General features: G+C 41.6%; 1 long non-coding RNA gene across 1 annotated transcript in view; it reads left to right on the top strand.

The window, feature by feature from the left end:
- The first annotated feature begins 4,682 nt into the window (after positions 1-4,682).
- Positions 4,683-11,655, top strand: part of LOC102387163 — a 23,514-nt gene continuing 16,541 nt past the window's right edge. The window contains exons 1-2 of the long non-coding RNA XR_323244.3: positions 4,683-4,706; positions 5,483-5,604. This is a non-coding gene — a long non-coding RNA (uncharacterized LOC102387163). The remainder of the gene's footprint in view (positions 4,707-5,482; positions 5,605-11,655) is intronic.

Raw genomic sequence — 11,655 nt, forward strand, 5'->3', positions numbered from 1 at the left:
ATATATAATTACCTATCTCTCTAGGAAACCAGAAATGTACATGGTATTAGAGATGGCAGTGTAATAATGCCAGGCAATATGTCCCAACCTCTTCTTGAAATACCTTGCCTGAAATGTCCTAGGATTTTGCTCTTCTTCCAGTTTATACGATAAATTCTTATTAGGCCCTAAATTAATTATCTTGTATTTTGTATTATTCTGATATAACATTTTAAAAGAAATAAATGTTCATAATGCTTTGGAATGAAAACATAGGATGGAAATACTGCTTTTGGATCAAACCACTCTTTTCCTTTTCAGCCTGCCTGGGGTTGAACATCCTCAGCTCCCACAAGATCAACTAAAAGATGTGTAGATGAGTTTTATCATTATTATTTTATTTGAAAAAGAAGCTCTATCACAGTTCTCATAAGCTGCCAATGGGTATTTACCTTACCTATTCCTAAGAACACCCAAGGTGTTCAGTGCTTTCTTTATATAACAAAACCCAACATTTTACCATTCTTAAGGCAGGAGGGATATAAATGCCCCATCCAGATATTTAAAAGTCATAGACCTCATAGCATTTTAAATACTCTTTCTTTATTATGGTTGTGAAGGTCCATAATGGTAGCAATATGTTGTGAGTGTCATTCTAGTTAAAGAGGGAAACCTTTAAAAAAACAGGACGGTTCCTAAAATTTCAGCTAATCTGTACTGAAAATACTCTGTTGAAAATCACAGGAGGGTACTTTCTGACCTGAGAGATTGCCCTTAGAGCAGAACTGGTCATGAGACCAGACTCATGACAGTCTAATCTAGCAGTGTTCAGCCTTCCTCCAAAGAATAATTAGTACAAAAGGCATTATGAGGATATATTAGTGGAAGTTCAGGTTTTGGTGGGGTGTAATATAGTTTTAAAATGAGAAGGATGCCTGTGCTCTGCCTAGCTCCTACTGCCATTCACATGAGAAATGTGGATTGAGTGTGAGCAAACTTCTCTTCCCATGCAAAGTACCGCATCAGTTCAGGGATAGTTTCTGTTGTCAGTCTGTTTTCCTCATGCCAGTTTAACACTGGTGTCATCCCCCTTACTTTAACAGAGTTGTTTCCAGAGGTGTAAATGGTAGGTCTGTTGTTCTGGACTAACACAAATGACACCAGGTGCTTATACCTAAAGAGCGGAAATTCTGAAGAGGCAAGTTTTAAGGGGAATTCTGCTTTCAGTTATACTGATATAAATTTGGACTGTTTACACAGAAGGCAATGCAATTATACCAACATGAAACAGGTCTGAAAGGTGTCACATTTAAAGGATAGGACAACCATCAGAAGACAAAAATCAAGACAAAACAATGGTCATAAACTGATGGAGAATAGGTTTAGGTTAGAGATCAGAAGGCAATATTTTACAGTTAGGGTGGCCAAAATCTGGAACCAACTTCCCAAAGAAGTGGTCCTCGCCCCTACCTTGGGCAAATTCAAGAGGAGGTTGGATGATCACCTGTCTGGGGTCTTGTGAATGCAGCATTCATTCCTGCCTGTGGCAAGGGGTCAGGCTAGATGATCTGTTAAGGTCCCTCCTCACCCTAGCTGCTATGAAACTATGAAACGATGAAGAGAACATGCATTAGGCAAAAGTCCTAAGAAAACAAAGAAAGAGAGAAAAGAGAGTGGTAAGACTTAGTAATATGTCAGAAGATCAGGTCCATCTGAGAGAGATCATCTGTAACAGGAAGCCAAAATTAATCAAAGTTAGGACTTATTTAGGGATCTAGAAGAAAAGTTAGTGTGTGGTAAATCAATGGTGTGTGGTAAATCACCATTTGTGATTTGGAAAGAGAGAAGCAAATATACATCTGAAAGTGCTATATGCAAGGAAGGCTGGAAACGTAAGTGGTACATACATGATTTACAGAATTGTAAAGATTAAATGATGTTTGTCACCTAATGGGAAGATTGCCTTAGTCAAAAAAATATCCTCAGTTTCTTGTTCTACAAGAAACAGAGAACTGCTTTATGCAAAGATTTATGAGGATCAAAGACCAGATTTGTCTGATGTGGGTGGGGACTGGAAGCTGGCCAACGGCTTTACCTGAAAAACCAATCAGACAAGTATCTGATGTGAACAGCAGAAAGCAGGTGTTTAATAACTTGAAGCACATAACTCTTACCTAACCACAAGAGTCAACATGATGCCAGACCACTAATTAAATAACCATCCACCCATGACCACGCATTTTAGTGGGGCATTTTAATTTAATTTTCTACAAATTGCTCAAATTTGAATGAGTTTGTGTGATCATTTCATTGTGCTTGCTATGTGTTCAGACATACACCAGGGCTGTAGACTGTGGCACCTGGGCCTGTATCATCATTCTAAACATTTTCACCAACTATAGGCTATAAACTACATATTAAAGTTCTTCATTTTCATCATCTCATGAACCAACAAGTGAAAAGCTGCAATAAGTTAAAAAGTAACTGTATCAAGGGCCACTACTGTAGTTACATGGGTAAATAGTCTGTGACGTGATAGGTGAATAGTATTGTTCAAATGGATTTTTTAACAGGATGTCAGGCTTTCATGCATTGGTATCGGTTAATAAACACAGTTACATAAAGGTTAGCCTAGTCTGTAGCACACTTCAGTCTCAAGTCTGCCAGATATCCTTTGTGGATGCCTATACAATACTGTTTGGGGGTTTTGGTTGGTTTTTCTTTACAGCAAAGCCTAACACAACTGTAAATTGCTTTGGGGGTTTGATGGAAGAGGGGGTAAAATATTGGAAGAGAGGGAATAAGCTGAATGCATCACAGGAGGGGTGAAAAAAACTCAAGAAGAAGAAATGGCTTTTCCATGAATTTTCATCTCCTAGCAGTAAAGTGTCAGGAACATGAATTAATAACTATAATTAGTAACTGTGAAAGCTCCAGGACACCAAGCAAAGCCTTGATGAGCTGTGACTAAAGATTAGCAGTAACCAACCTCTACCTCACACACAAAGGATTTAAACACATCCTCAACACAATTCCCACCCCCTACTAAATGTAAATGAAGACTAATATGCAAGCACAACATAAAGGGCACCATAATATTAAATTATGGTAAGCTCAAGAGCCCATGATGTGCTAATTTGGTGGAACACATGCAGTTCAAAGAAGAATAAGCTGAAAATATCAATAGCACTGCTAACCAATATATGCGAGTAGAATAGTAGGAAATCAACTGACAAGTGTTTGTTCGATTCCTTTTGTTTATAACATGCACCATACAAGGAACATTTGACAGCATTATTAGCTGGAGAGAAATAGCTGCAGCATGGAGTATAATTTTAAGTGCAAAAATGATAGCTTGATATTGTTGATAGCTGAAAGAAAACAATCCAAATAAAAAGCTAAGGGATGTAAAGTGCTATTACTTGACACTTAAAATAGACTCAAACTAATTCCACTTTAACTTCTTATTAACACAGTACTCAGATGAAGAAAAAGGAAAAGTTTCGATCCTCTTCTAAAGTATATGTCCTTCATCTTTACTCAGAGAAGCTTTTATCTCAGGTTGTCAAATCTAATGCTAGTTCTACATTGAAACGTAACTGCGCCATCTTAAGAGCTGTTGCTTTTCTTTGACCTTGGTATCTTTAAATGCCAAATCTTTACATTTCTTTGCCTTTTGCAACATTGCCAGTTCCCATGCTAATTTCTGTTTTGTACTGCCCCGGTGCACATGACATTAGGTACTAGGCAGCTCAGTTGATTTCCTCTCTTTCACAAGGTGTTCCAGGATCCCTAGGTATTCCCAAACTCTAACTGGTAAATAGGATATAAGGCTTTCCAAGTCCTTTCATCTGCCAGTAGAACCAAGGGCAGGCACTCTAATGCCTGCCATCAGATTTAAATGCTCCCGCTCTAGAGGCCATAAAGCCTAGGGATTTCTGCCATACACTTCATTCCCCTGGTACACCATCCTGCAGATCCAATTCTAGGGAGAAAGTGGTATAGAAGGGGAAACATTAAGGGGAGAACTATAACTGCTTACTTTGGCTTTATGCTGTTTGGAGGTGTGCCCACTTAAGTAGATCACCAGATTCCCAGTTAGATAGCTTTTTCTCATCCCCTTCATATTGTTCATAGAATAGGGCAGGATTTGCCCTTGTGGGCTTTCAAATCTTTAGTGTAAATTGGCCCATACCACAAAACCACCCCCAGTTTGGCATGATCTGTCCTTTGCTTAGGGCACTTTAAAGTTAGGGGTAATATTTAAGTTAGTGACAGTCTTGGAACTGATGGTCGTGGGCTCTGGATCAGGCTCCCAATGCAGAAGGCCTCAAATCAGTCCTCAATTACACTGTAATGAAGGGGGAAGATTATTCAGCTCCTATTCCTGCTGTCTGTGGCTGCAGCTGGTGCTTTCTTAGCACTTTAAATGCTCAATATTAAGAAATAAGAAATGACAACGTTATCTTCTCACTTGTTTCTTTAGGCCTCCTACTCCCAGCTCCCAATTGACACCCACATCTGTGCTTTTAGCTTGGATTTACAGAAACAGATTATTAAGCAAAAGAAGGAGCACCAACCTCTCCTGCTGCTCTTTCCAGCCTGACTGCCTCTCGATTGCACTGGAATGAACTGTTTTCTCCAAACCAGGAACATACCAGAGGGGTGAAGCAGCAGTATCAGCAATTTCTGTTTTACCTGGCACAGATATCAGGGCAAAGAACCTGGTAAGTCAAGTCAGGTGACTAGTAACATACTATTTTTACTGAATGAACTGTGTGGCTCTGTCAAAGTTTAGAAAGAAATTCAAACAGTTGTGTTCATGTAATTTTCTCTCCTGCTGACAACATTTCTTTGCTGTGTTACTTTACAATTGTCATCAAGATATGGAGAGCTGGGGGTTAGAATAATTTATTTTCAAATTTTCTTTCTAGCTCCATAGAAGGCAAGGTAGGTATATATTTTTAAATGTTGCTCAGTTTCACAGTAAGTGACAGCTTTTTGACCTGGCTAATCATTTAAACCCAGTTTTCTAGAATGCTGCTTGATGATATTTGCCTTTTGTTAGGAATAGAGAAGTGGTCCTGGCACTGGACTGGAAATCAGATTTCCAAGGTTTATTTCTATTGTCTAGCATTTTCCTATTGATTGATTTTTGTCAGGTCCATCCTCTCTTGTTGATGAAACTTCTAAGTTTTGTGCCAAAATTACTTATTGGGAAGCAAGAGAGTGATTCCTATAGGATGTATTTGTTGTTTTGCTGACCTCCCTGCCCTCAAAATTAACAGAAAAACAACTGGTTTTCAAGTGATTTGTTTTCAGTTTTCTAATGAAAATGACTTTTTGAAGAATGCAATGAAGTTTCTTGTATACATTTTCTTTTCATTTTGCCTTATTGGGTAGGATAGTGTGCAGTCTCTTTGCATCCAGTGCATGGGTATTTTTTTAATCTAATTCCTTTCTGTGTCCCTCTCCTCTTCCCCCGCTGCTCCCTCTCTCCCAGCTAAATGTTGCCTCTATACTGGTATAACTGGGTCCAGCAAGGAGATTCACTGCAACATGCAGAGACACTAACCCTTTGAGACATTCTCCATCCCTATGGGAAGAAAGAGAAGTACAGAAAGTGTGAGTACAACGTGAATATTACATACTTGGATAAAATATATGAAGGTGTTGTGGGACTTAATTCAATATTAATAATGTGTTGAGAACGTTAGGCAAAGTGCAAAACATTTTTATTATATTAACAGCAGTGAATGAGAATGATATAAAAAGCAACAAGTAAAGCTATTTTGACACCCCCCTTTTATGACTTCAGTAGACTCTCGCATGCTTTTTGCCAGGTCCATAATTTTTTCTGCCAATATATGATTTGATGCAGAAAAATAACAGGACTTCATTGTGTGAATAAACTTCAGAGACTAGCACATAAATAGCTTCAAATGAGTAGCTACTCAAGAGTCTGGCTGTCCTTTGATGTGATACTTTGAAATACTGCAATTTTGACACAGAACAGAAAGGCAGGGCAATTAATAGATAATTGCAATATTAAATACAGGAGAAGATCAGAACTGTGAAGCCACTGTAAGGCAGTGCTGAAGATTGTCATGTCCGTAGTGAGTTTTAGTTGTAGACCTAACCTCTTGCCTAGATTCTCAGTGACAAATAAGGACTGAGAAGCAAAAGTAAATTAGTAGGTTCAGTCACCAGTTCAGGAAAAAATCAGTATCAGGTCCAGCTTTTTTTCCTGTTGCTTAAGGGCACAGTTTACCCTATTTTCTCACATGCCACACACCTCCAAGTAAGACATGCACTTTGTTTTTGGAAGCTTTTTCCCAGAGTCATGGCCTACTGTGTGACATATAGGAAGTCATCTTACTATATCTAGGGAAGCATGGCATCCCTAGAAAGTCTAGGTCAGGGGTGTCCAACCTTTTTGAATGTGGGGCCAGATCATGAACTTTTTATCACCCAGTGGCCTGGCAGGAGCAGGCGCTCACATAGCCTGTCCAATCTGGCCACAGCCTAGGGGCACAGGGGTCAAGGAGCCTGACCCCGCCGTGTCCTCCCTGCCACCTGGCTGGCCTTGAGGATGCTCCCACACCTGCGCTCCTGGGCTCAGCAGCCAGGGGGACATGTGGGGACTCTACAGGGGGGTGCAAGATGAGCAGGCATACCCCCCTACTCCCTCTCCCCCAGGGCAGCCCGAGCCCAAGCCCAAGAAGCAGGGGCCCCTCCCTCCCTGGGGCCCATGACTCACCACCCCCAGCGCAATGTCTGTGGGTGCAGAGGGATGTGGGGAGGTGGGAGCGGTGCCGGCTTCCCGCCCTGACAGCCACAGCAGCAGCGGCAGCAGCATCTCCCATAGGCCCGGCTTCAGCATCCTTCCGAACCAGCATCCGCACCCCCTGCACCTTCCTGCATGCTGCACCGCGACCTGCTCCAGCGTTTGTGGCCAGCGGGGACTGGCGCAGGGCGGGGCCAGCATGCAAATGAGGAAGGCAGGGGCAGGGATAGGAACGGAAACCCTGCAGTGTGGGAGAGGGGAGGAGCTGGCATGTGAATGAGGAAGGGAGGGGTGGGGCAAGGAAGGGACACCGTGAAATGAGGGGGGAGGGGAGGAGCTGTACCACGTCGGCAACATAAACCTCACGCGATGCATGTGGGAACCTTGTCCCTCCCCCAGCCCTTCAGCAGCCATTAGCTGCTGAGGGGCTGGGGGAGGGACAAGGGGCGGGAACGAAAGTAAACAGTGTTTACTTTCCTTTCCCATTGCAGCACTGCGGGCCTTAGAAAATGGCTTGGCGGGCTGCATGGCAGCCCGTGGGCCATATGTTGGACAATCCTGGTCTAGGTGAAGTAGTAGGGACTTCTTGGGGAAGCAGAATAGCAACATAACTAGCCCTTGACCCTTGCAAGAAGCAAGACTGTTACTTCTTTACTGTAAACAGTTCTTTATATAAGTTCCTATCAATAATAAAGTGTTGTTTCCATACCATAAGCTTCATCAAAATACTGCAGACTGCATGAAGCAACTCACTTGCCTTGGCCCAACTCACTTGCTGCTTTAGGACTCCAGAAGTAGCCACTGTGAGAGGGTTAATGCTGGACTCTGCTCTTGCTGCTGTCTGAACCAGAAAGAAGTGACAGCTATTTTGGCAATTTATAGAAGACAGCATCTCCCTCGTTCTACTTCAGTGAAGAAAAATCAGCTTCCCTGCTTAAAACATGCACCCCAATTCTGGAGGGCTCAACTGGGAGTGGGGGGAGATGCATGTGGTATATGGTATTATTCACAAACAAAATCTGAGAAAATAATAACAAAAAGACGCCCCCATGTAGTCTCTGGGGACTCACTTTGGGTGCTAGTTCATAGAGAAGCCTGCTTTGACAAATCTTCACTGCAATTGATATCCATGCTAGCTAGATTAAAGCTCCTTTGGGTACGCCTGTGTATTATAAAATCACACCTGCAGTTACACAAACCCATGGTGGAGTTCCCTGTTGCATCTCTACCTGGTTCCCTCATCTCAAAACTTGACCATGTTATTTCATGGAAATTACTTCACTACATCAGAACTGTTGCAAGTGTCCCCATAGCATCCAAAGGGAATCTTGCACTTGAAGAAGTTTGAATTTAAGACCTTGAAATAATATTAGATGAACAAATATATAGTCTTGTCAGTTTCTATAATATAATTATGCTTGAAAGTTAAGGGGTACTATAGCTAAATCACAGGCCTTAATGAAGTTTAATGTATTAAGCACATTTCTTTATGGTAAATAGAAGGCATATTTGATTGTCCTTTTATATAGGTAAAGTTGGACTAGTCAATGGGCTATGTAATGAGAATCAGTGGCTGGACCATGTGACCTGAAAAGACTCCTTGGTACTGATTTGAACATGCCAGTTCTTTTAAAGTGCTCACAAGTAGAAATGGGCAGACATAAGGCAGAAAATCTGACATCTAAATATTTAAATCTTGAATATATTTTTTACACACATTGACTTTGATAGGAAAACATACACACACATACACATAACAAAACCACACTTTCACTACTTATTAGGGCTTCCAGGCCTGGTACAGATATTACACATAAACTGTTAAAAGTAATCAGAAACCAGTCTAAACCTGTAACACAACAGAAGTTCAGCAGACATAGACTGGTTTAAAAATGGCAGAACCCAGTCTAAGATAGACTTGGGTCATTGTTGTATCTGACTTAAGTGATTTAGGTTAAACCAGTCTATTGAACTTCTGTACCTCCCTCCCTATTCAAGTTAGGTCATTGTCCTCCAGCATCTCAGGCTGCTTTGCAGGTCCCTACAGGTCACAGGCATTGCAGGCCCCTCACAAGATAGCATGCTGGAACTTGGCCGGCGATATCCCCAGCCTTCTTCCTTCCTGCCTTTGTCCAGCTGTCGTCAGCGGTGGGGGCAGGACGTGTGGGGAGGGGGGGGGAGAAGGTGCTGGGAGGAGCAAATCCTGGCATCTGTGTTCCTGCACAAGAGAGAAGCAAGGGGAGGTGGGACTGCTCCTCCTGTGCCTGAAAAACAGAACAGAAGTTAGCCCTTTGGTGGGGGGAGGCACACAGACTGCATGTACTGGCCAAGGCCAGCAGATTGGGGCACTCCTGCACACCTCCCAGCAGGCTGCCTGGCAGAGGGGGAGCAGTCCCCCTTTCCCTTGCTGCTCTGTCATTTAGGGACACAGATACAACCACAGCCAGGCAGGGGGCAGGGGAGAATGCTGGTGTCTCTGTCTGGGGGGATGGGATAAATCTCTGTTGCCCCCACCCTATTCCAGCTGCTGATAAGAGCTGATGTGGTCTGAAGCAGCACAGCTGGGGGGGGGGGGCGCTCTACTCTTCCACCCACCATGGCTGACAACAGGTCACTGGCAGGAGGCAGGGCTGGGGTGGGGGGACATGGTAGCCAGTCAAGGGGGGCCTGCTGCTGGCTGGGCTCACCATTCTCTGGTAGCTTGTTGGAAGGTCTGTGGGAGTTCCCCCAGCCTGCTGGCCTCCGCCAGTGTAGGTGACCTGCATGCCCCCACAACCAAAGGGTGAATGAACTTATGTTCTGTTCACTCCTGAACTAACCTATCTGCTTAGAGAAACCCACACAAGCTAGCTTCAATCTCCCTCAGGCTTTTTGAATATCTGTACCTAGCCCCAGTGACAATATTGCTCCATGTGCTGACTGTGCAGCAATTATTAATGAAATCTATACACAGAACTTTGTACACATAGTGCTTTTCTATACCAATATTTTGGCATGATCCGATCATTCTTATATTATAAAGGAAAGATTGTTTTTATTCAACAAGAAATAGCCATGCTCATTTTAACTCCACTGAAAACAAAATCAGTATTTGAAAAACAAACAAAGAAACTGGGAAGTAATTAAATGTATTCCCACTTTTAAGAATGCATTATTAAAAATGCATGGGAATCCTGAATTGCTTCTTTTGGATATAATGCCAGCACATTTTTTCCAGTCCCACTCCCTGCTCCTACCCCACTTTAGTCCTCCCCTTTATATGACTTCTACTATCCTGAATTTCACATCATACAGCATCCAAACCTGATTTTGCTCTGATTCTGGACTTGATTTTGCTCTCACATCTATGGGAATCTGAGGTCATTTCAATAGCAATAAATAATTTAAAATGTGAAACTAGAAGGTAAAATTCACTTTAAGGGGCATTAGCCTAAATTTAAGGTGCATTAGGGTGTGTGTCTACACGTGCATGCCCTTAATGCATTTTAAAAATGGCAATTTAGGCTATTTGCACCTACATGTTATACCTGCAAATGCAGATATCATATTTAGGCGTAAATAGTTAAAGTGCATTAATAAACATGTAGATGTGTTAAAGGGTGTCAATGCTGTGTGTGTGGACTGATTTAGGATTAACTTTAATCCCAAATCAGTCCACATACAACATTAATGAGTTTTAACACCTGCATGCATAGATGCCTGCTTATAGCCACTTAATGTGAATTAAGATAATGCACCTTAAAAATGTAGGTGTGTTTAAATGCACGTGTAGACATACAGTCCTACTGTAAAAGCTTCAGATTGGGAGCAAAAACAAATTGGGGATAAATGGCAGACTGTAAATTGATTGCATTTACTTTCCCAGTCATGAGCACTAAATTTTGCTTTTGAAATAAGAAAAAAATTCTTCTTATTTGTCCTCTCATGTGTATTTTAGTGATAAGTTCATCTTGGATTAATTCTGCTGGCATGTGGCTTTGCATAGTCCCCTGTGAAGTTCGTTAAAATAGAAAAGCACACTATTTTGGTGTCTGAAATGGCTGCACAAATGGTACTTATATACAGCATTTAACAGGTTATCGATGTTCCATAGGGCATAGCTATTTAAGTAGCTTAATAACAGTGATTGATCATAGAACTGTTCTAGGCATGGCAATCATTCTTTTCCAGAGTGGCACCTTTGATGCTAAAGAAGAAGAATGTGTGTGGTTTTTAGGACAATAGCTAGAATTTGGGGGCTATAAATATAGTTTATAAGGGAAGAGGCTAGAGAGGAATGGTCAGAGAAGTTGAACCTAAGACAAGACGACAAGAAGTCCCATGTCTTGTGAAGTATAGCATTGCTATCAGGATGCACTGGCATGGAAACTAAATGAGTCAGACCATTTGAGGCTCATAGTGACAAAACTCCTTGTCCTAATGAGTCTATTGGGCTATCAGTATGAATATATAAGTCCCAAAACACTATAACGTGGTGTGATTTAAGCCTGAGTGAAGCAGCAGTGTCTGAAAATTCTGAAATGAATTCAGGATTTGGTCTATGGGGATGATAAACTACTGTAATATTAATCATAGTGAGTGATGTACAGAGAACGATACATGATCAAAGGACATCTAATGTGTATTTGCAGTATTCATTTTTTTTAAAGACAGATTATCCTGATAAGAACATCTATGCCACTTTTATGTCTCCCAATGTAGGCTTAAAAATATGTGCAGTCTACACAGAAATCACCTTAAAAAGGAAATTAGACATCTTCAGAAAGGTGTACTTCACAGTATCAGAGCACAATGAAGCCCAGTATTAATGCAGGATTACTTGCCAGATTTCAATATCTAGAATTCAGTCTATTTTTTAAAATGCCAAATGATAGGACTTCCATCTCTTT

This window comes from Alligator sinensis, unplaced genomic scaffold, assembly GCF_000455745.1.
Source record: "Alligator sinensis unplaced genomic scaffold, ASM45574v1 scaffold787_1, whole genome shotgun sequence".
NCBI lineage: Eukaryota > Metazoa > Chordata > Crocodylia > Alligatoridae > Alligator > Alligator sinensis.